The sequence below is a fragment of the Capra hircus genome (assembly GCF_001704415.2).
Source record: "Capra hircus breed San Clemente chromosome X unlocalized genomic scaffold, ASM170441v1, whole genome shotgun sequence".
Classification (NCBI taxonomy): Eukaryota; Metazoa; Chordata; class Mammalia; order Artiodactyla; family Bovidae; genus Capra; species Capra hircus.
In genome coordinates, this window is record NW_017189516.1 from 36,021,241 (window position 1) to 36,034,632 (window position 13,392).

The 13,392-nt window shown below is 37.0% G+C and overlaps 1 non-coding gene across 1 annotated transcript; it reads right to left on the reverse strand.

The window, feature by feature from the left end:
* Window positions 1-467: 467 nt before the first annotated feature.
* On the reverse strand, window positions 468-539 carry TRNAS-GGA. The gene has a single exon. It is a non-coding gene; the product is annotated as a tRNA-Ser (tRNA).
* Window positions 540-13,392: the final 12,853 nt, after the last annotated feature.

Here is a 13,392-nt window from a genome sequence, read left to right on the forward strand (position 1 = left end):
TAGGTACTTTTAATTTACAACTGCCTGAGTGATAGTAGGTGAAAAATAAATCAACAGGAACAAAAGCTCAGCTACTCTAGCCAAGGATAAACAGTTACTGGCTTTGTAGAAAATATATAAGGGTGTTTGCTTTTCAAGCTGAAGGGGTTATACCTTTCATTTTGGACCATGATAGCTTTCCTTATCAAAGGATTTTTTCAAAATTCCCTCAGAGGGCACAGCACATGAAAACTGCCTTTTTTTTTTCTCTCTCTTGAACTAGAGAATGTAGCATGTGTACATGAGGCACCAAGTTCTTAAAATAGAAAAGAAAAAAATATATAGATCCACATAAGTAAATAAGTAAAGTCGCTCAGTCGTGTCCAACTCTGCGACCCCATGGACTGTAGCCTAGCAGGCTCCTCCCTCCATGGGATTCTCCAGGCAAGAGTACTGGAGTGGGTTGCCATTTCCTTCTCCAGGAGATCTTCCCAACCCGGGGATCGAACCCAGGTCTTCTGCATTCCAGGCAGACACTTTAACCTCTGAGCCACCAGGGAAGCCCATATACAGAAACATATCAAGAACATATCATATATTAGTAGAGGGCTGGATAACATATAATTAGAATATCTGAGTAGAAGATTCATCAACACAACACAGTTGAAAAAGACAAGAAACAAGTAATCAAGAGTGTATGATAAAAGAGACACAACTTTTAGTCAAGGATCCTCAGTTGCTCCTTAATGAGTGGTAACAGTAAAGGTAAATGAACCCTTGGCTAGAAGGTATTTACACTTGCTGTTCCTAAGTAAGGTAAGATTAAGCTACTTCTCTTTAATGGAGGTTTTATTAGTCAAAAAATATCCTTTGTTGTCCATAAATCTCTTAGTCAAACATGCCATTCAAATGTCATCCAACATGAATAAGTGAACTGGATGATCCTCTTCTGACTTTTAATCAAGATTTTTATTCCTGGACAGAAGCACAGTAAATCATATCCTTCCCAAATTTGTTTCTTTAAAAAGTGGATTATTTCATAATCTGCTTAACTTATATGACCATTCTACAAGATGAATTTTTTACCCACAATTTACAGGAAAAAAATGAATTTCAGAAAGTATTATGCACCTTCATCAAGAAAAGATATCCCATAAGTAGTAGAAATAGGAAGTAAATATATAAATGGCATAGGTCTCTTTCCATACTAATTTTATCTAGATAAGCATCATATCTGTGAATGTTCTCTTAAACTCCTCATGTTTACTTGCATGGGAACATATAAAACAAGTAACTACAATTAGAGCGGTGATGTAAACAATAGTTTTCAATAGTCTTTCTGTATCCAATCTCCTATCTATCCTTCCTCTACCAAGCCTGATTCCATCCTTGCCATCTTCCGTAGTCTTACTTAGTCCTGCTGTGTCAAATATTCCCCACCTCCCCAGCTCAGGGACCTTGCTCCAATCTCTTTCTAAAGATTTCTAAGCATTTGTTGATTCTTCCTCCAGTCTTTTGAAATGGCATAAACTCAAGTTTTGTTTTGTTTTGTTTTTAATACCAGGCTTTTGATTGTCAAGTGCCTTTTATATAAGCAGGTCCCTGTCTTAAAAATGAAAGTTCTGGCTTCCAAAACTATTTGTCCATGATCTAGGTTTGTAGTAAAGGATAAAAAAAAATGGAAATGTTTACGGAAATCTTATTTTTTTCATTTTTATAACAACATGATTTTTTTCAGATTAACTAGCAGAGAAGCTCACATATCTGGAAAAGCTGGAAAAATTGGTACAAATATTATTATTTCGAGTTTTCTAGGTAGCTTTTTTGTTTGACTTAGGTATATAGGGAAGAAACCAACTAAATAACAACTTTCTCTTTATAAAAGCAAAACTACAGTTTTTATCAAAAGATATAATAAAAATATATTATATTTATCACTGATAAATGAAAATATCCAGTTTCATTCAGTTTTCCATAACTAGTGATTTAGTTAACTTCTTTTCAGTGACACAGTGCATTGATCGAGGACTGTTATATATAACTTTCACTCGAGGTGTCTTTAAACCCCTCTCCTGCTTTTCATGTCTAGACAAGTGTTACATGTAGATGGCATCCATTTACATTTCTCCACTGGGGTTAGGGTTCAACTCTAGGGGTTAAGACAAACAATTATTATCAGTGAAAATTACTAAGTCCAAACACATAATTTATTTTAGATGGGCCTTTGCAGAATTAAATGATGGAAAAAAGTTTGGTCATGTTTATGCTTGAATCCAAATAATTAAACAATAATTGGACAACAAAATGCTATATCTTGAACTCATTAATATTATTATAAACTTATCTCTATTAAAATTGATATTTTAAACTGGTGACTTAAACAAAAATACTAAATTCTTTTGGATATTTTCTTTACAGAATCTTAAAACTTGGATACTTTTCAAAATTTGCAGTTTGTGTCAAGTTTTATACACCAGTATTACACCAAATTTTCTTTAATGCATAATGATAACATATCTTTATTATTTAATACTAATTTTTGCTTATAATTATATCTTTGCCAGATGTGTGTTTTGATAGAGTGCTATCAGATTTCAGAAAATGACAGCTGAAGGTATCAAAGTAATAAATTTGTATTGTTCAGCTAATTTTACATTTAATTTCCAGTGTTGAACAGGTGTTTCCAAATACAAAACTCTCATGTTTTAGGGTTTTTTTGGTTTCATTTTTGATTTTGATCTGGCATTTAATATCAGCTTCGTCACTTCATTAAGATTCTGAAACTACTAAGTCAGAAGTTACATTTTTTTCTTCAGGTTAGCAAAGGGAAATTAGCAAATTCATGAAAATTTAGAGAATATGTTTAGTGCATTGTTTTTGTTTTATACTAGCATTTAAAAGATAAGTATGGCAAATAGAAATGTTTATTACAGTATAGTTTTCATTCCAAAAATCATATTTGTGTCAGAGTGCAAAAGCACATTTGAGTTATCTAGTATAATAAATATACCTATTTTCCTTCAGACCATTAACTCAATGAAATTGATATTAATTATTATGTAGGAGTTTCAATTAATATTTTTTGGATTGTTATAAGAAAACCTTCAATACAGTGTTCATAGCTCTGTGATGCCTGTTTCTTCATTCTGTTCATGACATTGTCATGCATCTTATAAAACAAACTATTTTTGTCACTGAAAGGCAAATCACATTTCTTTAGAAAGACTGAGAAGTCACAATGGTAAGTAAGTTGAAAGAACTAAAAAAGCCTAATACAAAGAGCTACTCTGTTTCTGAAACATACTGTACTCTTTTGATTCAAAATGTAGGTACAGGCTTCACACCAGCACATGGTATGTTACCACTGTGGACAAAATTTTAATTTATTCTGTGGATAAATTTTCAAGCTAGCATTAAATGTTAGCTAGGTTAAATGTTAAATAGGTTAACATTTTGAAATCCATCAGGTTCTTTCAGTTTTATAAAATTTTAGTTCAGCAGTGGTGCTTCTATCATTTAGCTTTCTTAATATGCTCTAAAGCAAACTAACCCCAAACTCAGTGGATTATAACAATAAGCTTTGATGTCTCGCTCATGCAACTGAGGTTTTTCTGGGGGGTCATCTGATCTAGACTGGTCTTGATTGAGCTTGACTCCAATCAAGGTAAGGTTAAGGCCTGCTCCACATATCTCCTCTTGATCCAGAGACATAGGAACTAAAAGACAACATCCATAATGTGCAACAGTGAAACAAGGATGTGCTCACATTCCAAAGTGGGTCAGTGGGAGACACATAACATTAGCTAGTCTAAGAATTCTGAAATCCTGCTGAGCAAATGTTGCTCAATTATACTACCCAAATATTGAGAATGCTCTGATTACACCCTCATAATATTTCCTGGGAGTGGTTCCTCGGTCCATTGTTTTCTATAGGCTTTAGCTCCAAGATTCCTCATCTACCATCATCTTTCCTGACCTGCGTTAAAGACGACATTGAAAAATGTGCCCTTCTTGGCATAAAGACATTTTTTTCAATCTGTTTCCTGCCAGTAGAAATTTAGATATTCATCAGTCTTTTAAAAATCTCTGAGAGTGCGTGTCATTTGGATTTTCTATATATTAACTTTTTAATATGGCAACCTAATGAGTGAGCTATACTCACTATAAATTTGATGAACAATCCTTCCTATTCCATGACTACCAATAACGAGCATCATTGCTCATTTATGCATCTGTGACTTGTTTGGCATTTGGGTAGTGTCCTCTGAGCCTGGCTCCAGGACTCATTGGGATGAGGTCTGCTACACACGCCCTTAAATTCTTCAGAGACCAGCAAGCTATCTGGTCTGACTCTTTTCATGACAACGGCAGAAGATCAAGAAGACAAGACCAAATGTAAAAGAACATTTCAATCCACTCCTTTCGTCTAGTCCGCTCACATTCCATTTGCCAAAGCATGACATATATACAAGTCCACAAGAAGTTTGAGAGAAGCTAGATAAAGTTGGGGATCATAAAGGAAGCATTTACAAAAAAGTCACAATGCCCCAGTGTACTTGATTGATGCTTAATTATTCATCTGAACAAACAGTTGAAAATTAAGATTCAATATTTGAAAAAGTTCCATGCAGAGTAAGAATTTGTCATGTTTTCATAGCAATTTATAATTTATAAAGAATCTACATATGTAACATGTCATTTGATCCTTATTACAATTTACTAAGGTAGATTGGACTGGTACCATTATATATACTTTTACAAATGATTAACTTAGGTACAAAATGGCCAGAATGTGGCAGCTAGGATTCAAATCTTCTCAGCCACTGCTTGTCTGCTATAGCATACTGAATTTTCAGTAGCAATTTCCAAAAAACCAATTTCCTAAGCGAACAGCAATAATGGTAAAGAATGGGAAGTTTCCACAGAAAAGCTTGTTCCTTCCTTCTTTAGTTTGCATCACAATGTCTGGTTGAATTTCCAACAGCTTTTTTTTTTTTTTTTTTTTCCTGCTAGTTTTATTCCATAGCAGTGGATACAGTCCTGGAATTTTCATACTCTCTCTTAAGGTAATCATCACATCTTGATTTCTGGCTACTGATTTGTGTAGGTAACTACCATTCCATTTTGGCTATATAGGAATTAAAATTGTTTTCCTACTGGAATTCTTCCGGTAGATCTTTAAAGTGTTTTCTACTTTTTAATAGCTAGAATGCACAGGTGGACACATCCAACTTTCTGGCTGCTTAATCTGAATAAATGTAAGACAGGATAATATTGTTGAATAATTTTGGCAAAGATACAAGACTTTGTTTCAGATGCTTTCTCTCAATTTTTTTTAAATAGGCGAGATGACAAGAAACAGCTAAAAACTAAATTTTTAATAGTTCAAAAAAATATCGAATATCTACTAAAATAATTTGCTTCACAGAAAAGTATTTTAGCTTATTCATATTGTTTGGAAGGACACATTTTTACTGTTTTCTTGTCTTACACAACTTATGTTTAGATTAAGAAACTCTTTAGAGTCATATTATTTGACCTTTTTGCCACTTGAATGACTAGTATCTTTTTCTACTAAGCACAAAGAAAAATAAAAGTTCATATTTTACTGTATTGAAATTTTTGCTGCATATGCCTTTCTTATATGCTTAATGTGGTGCTGACATTTTCATAAAATTATGCATTCAAGAATAAAATTATTAAGGCAATTTCTTCAGCTCACTTATTAACCAGCTAAATTCTGATGGAGACGTTCTTAAGAAATAGATGAATTAGAACTAATGTGTGGGAGTTGATAAAAATTCATGAGAGTTATGTATAGGCACATTTAAAGAGAAAACAAAGCTAAAGGTGAATGGAAGCCACGTTCAGGTGATGAGTAATTTTATAAATGTGAATGTCATGAACAGTTTAGCAAGGCAAGCCCCAGGATATCAACACATGAACGCTGAGGAAATGTGTCCCGTTTGCTTGCCACTCTTACTTGTAATGGATTTTTCTAAGTGTATCCTGAAGGCTTCCACTGAAGAACAAACTCAAGGAAACTTAAAATTTGTGGTTGTTTGAGCAGAATAAAAGAAAAAAATCCCATTGTAACTTCTGAAATGGAAGGTTAAGTAAATTTAAAGTGAGATCACTGCTTTATGCCATTGGTCTGAACATGATTTGGGGGGATTGGAGATAAGTGAAGCCTAAGGCTGATTTAGATGAATGACTCTTTGGAAGCTGAGCCTGAAGAAGTCGAATGAAATACCTAAGCAATAAAACTATAAAACAGCGCTGTGAAGTTATTTTGTTTTCCCTCCAAACTATGAAAGACTGAAAGGAAAAAAATCTACTCAAGATACAAGGGATACCAATATGCCTATACTGGAAGTACACATAAATATATCGTCTCAGCCTGCTGATCAGCTTACTTCCAAGTGTATGGGGCAGTAAGTTTTCAGAGCATTTAGAAGCTGCTGTATGCTTTTTGGCTACAAATCTCAGCATTTTCCTTTTAATATATACTCTTCTATCATGCCATTTCAAGTATTTCTAGAAAAATTCTGTTTCTTAGAACAAAAATCATCTGCATTTAAAAATATTCCCCTTTCAGAATGCATTATTTTCTTAGACACACTAAGTCATACAAAAGTCTTTCTCACATTGATAGAATCAAAATTCAGTGCTCAGAGAAATAAATATTGAATACCTACCATATACAAAACATTATACTGTTTATTGCAAGGAATATGAAAAATGAAGGATACCTAATAACTATTAATTTACTATGCATCAGGATAAATATAACACAAAATGCATTGTCTATATTTCAATTAAATCTAACAACATTCTTAATGTCAGGTACTGTTATGCTTCTTTATTTTATAGTCAGAATCCTAAAGTAACATCTTTTTTAAGAGACTGAATAAAAAGTAGAATCTAAGCCATCAAGGTCCAGAGTTAGCACTCTTAAATGATTTTAAGTTTTAGTTTACAACTAGTGAGGATGGTGGGTGAATAAGACAAAGACTCATAGCACAGGATGACTAGTACCAACTAAGGGTGTATTACTCAACAAATCAGACTCCTGAATAGGGTCACATTGGAATCAAATAGCCAGAATAAATTGGCCAAGTGCTGACATGCCAATTTAGCAGGAAATTCAGCTTTCTACAAAGGTTTCCATTTACAAATATTTCAAACAATCAGCAGGTTTGCTTACAATTTCCCACGCTCTTTCGGGCACCAGCTTCTACCTGCCAGAAGTGTGCCAATGGATAAGGCTGCATTCTGCATCAACCAAACATTATCCCTCTATGTTCCAGTCATCTGTGCTCTGGCATGAATATTGGTCTTGGACAGTTATACTTTCTGATCACAGTGTAGAAGTCCTGGCCACAACACCAAGATGAGATTCTGAACAAGCTGATGAGCCCTCTTATTGCATTCATGTCCACCATTTGTCACTAGGGTGTATCTCCACTGCTTTTTCAAAATGGAAGTGATTTGATAAGTTACAATAGAACCTACTTAGTTATGCCTAGTCAGCAGGACTCCACAGAAAACCTGACAGGGCTTCATTGATATAGTCCTTTAGTTTTAATATCATTTTGAATCTCAAAAGGCATTTAGGCATTGTGTGTGTATGTCTTTGTGTGTAATTCACATGATGCACAGAAGTATCTAGGTAGGAAATTGATGCAGCAGGATTTCCCTAGTTGGCTTCCACAACAAAGGTAGCTCACATACTGAGCCCTTTATTTCATAGTTTATCTCCTCTTAAGAGTGACCGCTGCCTCTTTTCCCAATTGGGTTTTGAAGAGTATTACCTCATCTTCTCAGACATATTGAAATATCTTCACTTATGATTTGTGGAAGAAGAGTTATGACATTTATTCAGCGGTTTTAGTTGGACATGCCCAGTGGCTGAGTGGTAAACTATCCACCAGCCAATGCAGGAGATGAGGGTTCATTCCTTGGTTCTGAAAGATTTCCTGGAGAAGGAAATGGCAACCCACTCCAGTATTCTTGCCTGGAGAATTCCCTCGACAAAGGGGCCCAGCGGGCTACAGTCCATGGAGTCGCAAAGAGTCAGACATGACTTCTTTGCGAAGTTCAGCTGCTCAGTCGTGTCCGACTCTTTGCGACCCCATGAATCGCAGCACGCCAGGCCTCCCTGTCCATCACCATCTCCCGGAGTTCACTCAAACTCACGTCCATTGAGTCAGTGGTGCCATCCAGCCGTCTCATCCTCTGTCGTCCCCTTCTCCTCCTGGCCCCAGTCCCTCCCTGCATCAGAGTCTTTTCCAATGAGTCAACTCTTCACATGAGGTGGCCAGAGTACTGGAGTTTCAGCTTTAGCATCATTCCTTCCAAAGAACACCCAGGACCAATCTCCTTTAGAATGGACTGGTTGGATGTCCTTGCAGTCCAAGGGACTCTCAAGAGTCTTCTCCAACACCACAGTTCAAAAGCATCAATTCTTTGGTGCTCAGCTTTCTTCACAGTCCAACTCTCACATCCATACATGACCACTGGAAAAACCATAGCCTTGACTAGACAGACCTTGGTTGGCAAAGTAATGTCTCTGCTTTTGAATATGCTATCTAGTTTGGTCATAACTTTCCTTCCAAGGAGTAAGCGTCTTTTAATTTCACGGCTGCAGTCACCATCTGCAATGATTTTTTGAGCCCCCCAAAATAAAGTCTGATGCTGTTTCCACTGTTTCCCCATCTATTTCCCATGAAGTGATGGGACCAGATGCCATGATCTTGTTTTCTGAATGTTGAGCTTTAAGCCAACTTTTAAGCCAACTCTCCTCTTTCACTAGACATGACTTAGTAACTAAAGAACAACAGCACAGATCACGTCTAAATGAGTTAACTAAGAATGTTTGAGGGTTGGAGCCAGGCATCAGTATTATTTTTTAATTGAAATTTAGTTTATTTGCAATGGTAATTGCAATAAAACTGTGTTGTATCCACTGGCACAGTTTCTGGTGTATGGCAAAGTGATTTATGTATATATATATATATTTATGTGTGTATATATACACACGCACTCTTATTCTTTTTCATATTTTCCCTTTTTTTTGCCAACAGTTGATAACTTTATTATTTTTTTTCTTTTTTTTTTTTAAATCTTTAATTCTTACATGCGTTCCCAAACATGAACCCCCTTCCCACCTCCCTCCCCATAACATCTCTCTGGGTCATCCCCATGCACCAGCCCCAAGCATGCTGTATCCTGCGTCAGACATAGACTGGCGATTCAATTCTTACATGATAGTCCATTATGGTTTATTATAGGGTGTTGAATATAGTTCCTTGTGCTATACAAGAGGACCTTGTTGTTTATCTATTTTATATGTAATAGTCTGTGTCTGCTAATCTCAAAATCCTACTAATTTATCCTTCCCCCACCCCCTTTCCTTTTTGGTAACCATAAATTTGTGTTCTATGTCTGTGAGTCTCTTTCTATTTTGTAAATAAGTTCATTTGTATTTTTTTTTCTTTTTTAGATTCCACATATAAGCAATATCGTATGATATGATATTTGTCTTTGGCTTACTTCACTAAGTTTGATATCTCTAGGACCAACTATGTTGCTGCAAATGGCATTATTTCATTCTGTTTAATGGCTGAGTAACATTCCATTGTATATATGTATTACGTTTTCTTTATACATTCATCTGCTGATGATGCCTAGGTTGCTTCCATATCCTGGCTGTTATAAATAGTGCTGCGATGAACACTGGGACGCACATATCTTTTGAATTAGAGTTTTCTTCAGATATATGTCGAGGAGTGGGATTGTAGGAGCATATGGTAGTTTGTTTTTAGTTTTTTGAGGAACCTCCATACTGTTCTCCATAGTGGCTGCACCAATTTACATTCCCACCAACAGTGTAGGTGGCTTCCCTTTCCTCCACATCCTCTTCAACATTTATTGTTTGCAGACTTTTTGATGATGGCCATTCTGACTGGTGTAAGCTGAAACCTCAGTGTAGATTTCATTTGCAGTTCTGTAATAATTAGCCATGCTGCACATCTTTTCATGCTAGGCATCAGTATTTTAAAAGATATACAAGGGATACCATTGTGTAGATAAGTTTGAAAACCACAATACTTAGCCATATTTCCCCAGAAAAAAATTAGTCTATGCCAATGTAAATGTGTAGGTGCAAATGTTGATCATATTTATTTATGGCATAAGGACTAAAATTCATCTCTCTCTCTATCATCTGTGTTATATGTAGGGTGGCATTTGATTTTAACTGTCAACAGCATAGGGCTTCCCTTGTGGCTCAGCTGGTAAAGAATCCACCTGCAATTCGGGAGACCTAGGCTTGATCCCTGGGTTGGGAAGATCTCCTGGAGAAAGGAAAGGCTACCCACTCCAGTATTCTGGTCTGGAGAACTCCACGGACTGTATAGTCCATGGGATCACAGAGTTGGACACGACTGAGTGACTTTCACTTTCACTTTCATCAACAGCATAAAAACTTCAGGGTTTGTGAAAATACCCTGTTTAATTCATAAAGAACTAGAAGGATTCCAAGAAGGATATTTTACCCTATTTGTTGACTCTTCAAAGACTTCCTGCAGAAGGAAAGAATTGAATAGATATTTGAACATGGCTAAGATTTCCATCTTCAGTCACCCTAGTACAGTTTATTCAGTATTGTTTGTTTTTTATTTATAGCCTAATATTTATTTTAACACTTTATTTCAGATTTCAAAGGCTGAGAATTAGTGGAGGAGACCCTAACAAAACCTAATTACCATCCCATTTTTTTAGAGGGTTAAGGGCTCACTATTAGGCTAATGGATACACACACATTTTCAGCAAGCCAGCATAAAGGACTGTCTGCATTAGGTGTTTCTCTGGGAGCAAGTGGCTGCAACAAATCAGGGGCAGAAGTATTTCCTTCAAGAGAAGCAGTCATAACAAGAGCAAAATCAAAATAGCTCAGCTTCGTCCAGAAACATCAAACAGAAAACCCACCAGATGTATGAAAAGATTCTACAGGTCAGATGTAAGAAACCTCATGGAATTTTCAGAGCAAATACTTCTTTCTACAAGTGGAAGACCAGTGTTAGGCTCTCAGCATGGAGGTCATTGCCTCCTAGTACTTAAGATGCACTAAATAAATATTTGTTGAAGTGAATAGGGTTTTGAAATAGATTTGCAGCAAGAGAGGAAAAGAGAGAGAAACAAGGGAAGGAATGAGGGGGAAGCAGGAAGAGAGAGAATTTTAGATAATATTTCTTTTTAATTCATTTTCCTAGGCAGTTGGGTCAAGGTAGCAATTCTCATCTCTTGATCCCCAGGCTCTAGCCTATTGTCAGAAACATTAAAAAAGTACTAAAAAATTCTTCTTGAATAAATTCCTAAATAAAAATCTACGAATTTCATGAAACTAGTACTCACTAACCCAAAGAAAAGAACACTTGTTGATCAAGAATGATAGCATGAATGTGAAAAGTTTAAGATATTTAAAAATAACAAGGAGGCAGTGGAGATCATTGTACATTATGGGGTCCTCAACTGTATTCTACTGGGAGTTCACCATCCAACCAAACACCCACAGAGGATTTCATTTGAGTAAGCAAATGTGGAGGAGAAGGCAATGGCACCCCACTCCAGTACTCTTGCCTGGAAAATCCCATGGACGGAGGAGCCTGGTAGGCTGCAGTCCATGGGGTCGCTCAGAGTCAGACACGACTGAGCGACTTCACTTTCACTTTTCTGCACTGGAGAAGGAAATGGCAACCCACTCCAGTGTTCTTGCCTGGAGAATCCCAGGGACAGCAGAGCCTGGTGGGCTGCCGTCTATGGGGTTGCACAGAGTCAGACACGACTGAAATTACTTAGCAGCAGCAGCAGCAAGCAAATATGGTATGTATTAGAGTAATTTTTGAAAGTCTTTAAGGTATTCTTTATGGCCATATATGTATACATATATGATCAATATTGGTAAATATTTTATGAACATGTGAAAATGTGCTTAAAAACCTCCTGTGAATTCCACTGACACATGAATAAAATCAAACTTGGTATAATACCTAAGTAATTGATGCTTTTGAACTGTGGTGTTGGAGAAGACTCTTACGAGTCCCTTGGACTGCAAGGAGATCCAACCAGTCCATCCTTAAGGAGACCAGTCCTGGGTGTTCATTGGAAGGACTGATGCTAAAGCTGAAACTCCAATACTTTGGCCACCTCATGCGAAAAGTTGACTCATTGGAAAAGACCCTGATGCAGGGAGGGATTGGGGGCAGGAGGAGAAGGGGACGACAGAGGATGAGATGGCTGGATGGCATCACTGACTCAATGTACACGAGTTTGGGTGAACTCCGGGAGTTGGTGATGGACAGGGAGGCCTGATGTGGTGCGATTCATGGGGTCACAAAGAGTCGGACACGACTGAGCGACTGAACTGAACTAAAGAACTATATGTACTATTTCCTGCCTGTATCTCAGATTGTGTTTACTCTTTCTCTTTAATTAATCTTTTTATTGAAGTGCAAGTGACTTATGCTTCAATTAAAAAAAAATCGACCTATAAGAGCTTCCCAGGTGGCTCAGTGGTAAAGAATTCACCTACCAATGCAGTAGACACAGGTGACAAGAGTTTGATCCCTGGGTGAGGAAGATCACCTGGAGGCAGAAATGACAACCCACTCCAATAGTCTTTCAGAGAAAATCCCACGGACAGAGGAGTCTGGTAGGCTACAGTCCATGGGGTCACAAAGAGTCAGACACATCTGAGCAGTTCAGCATGAACACAATCAACCTACAACACAGTGTTAGTTCTAGGTGCACAACATAGTGATTAAATATTTACAGGTTTTATTCTCTTGAATAAAGACTCTGAGACAGTTTAGTGTTCAATATGTTTATTAAGGAACACTATTGAGATTATCACCTGTAGAAAGGAACAGAAAAAAAGCAAGATTAAACAGAGGGGGAAACAGAGCTCTGATACAAGCCTGACACTCAGCCAATCCCATGGGATCCTCCAGACAATATATCCAGTCTTCACAGTTGTCTTGCATTGAGCTGAAATGGTTTGGCCTTTGTACCCATGTCTTGATATAACATAAAAGATGGGACCACCTTGAGAAAGGGATGTGTTGAGTGGGGCAGCTCTCTGCCTCTGAAGTGATCCCTGAAAGGGTTGAGAACAAAAGGCTTTCCTCCCCTGATTCCTTGCTTTCCCCAAACACTGGCTTTCCATCCAGGTCTGCTAAGGGTCTGATTATGCTTTATTGCATTTATTGGGTTTCTTTGTGGCTCAGATGGTAAAGAATCTTCTTGCAATGCTAGAAACCTGGGTTCGATCCCTAGATCAGGAAGATCCCTGGAGAAGGGCATGGCAACCCACTGCAGTATTCTTGCCTGGAGAATTCCGTGGACGGAGGA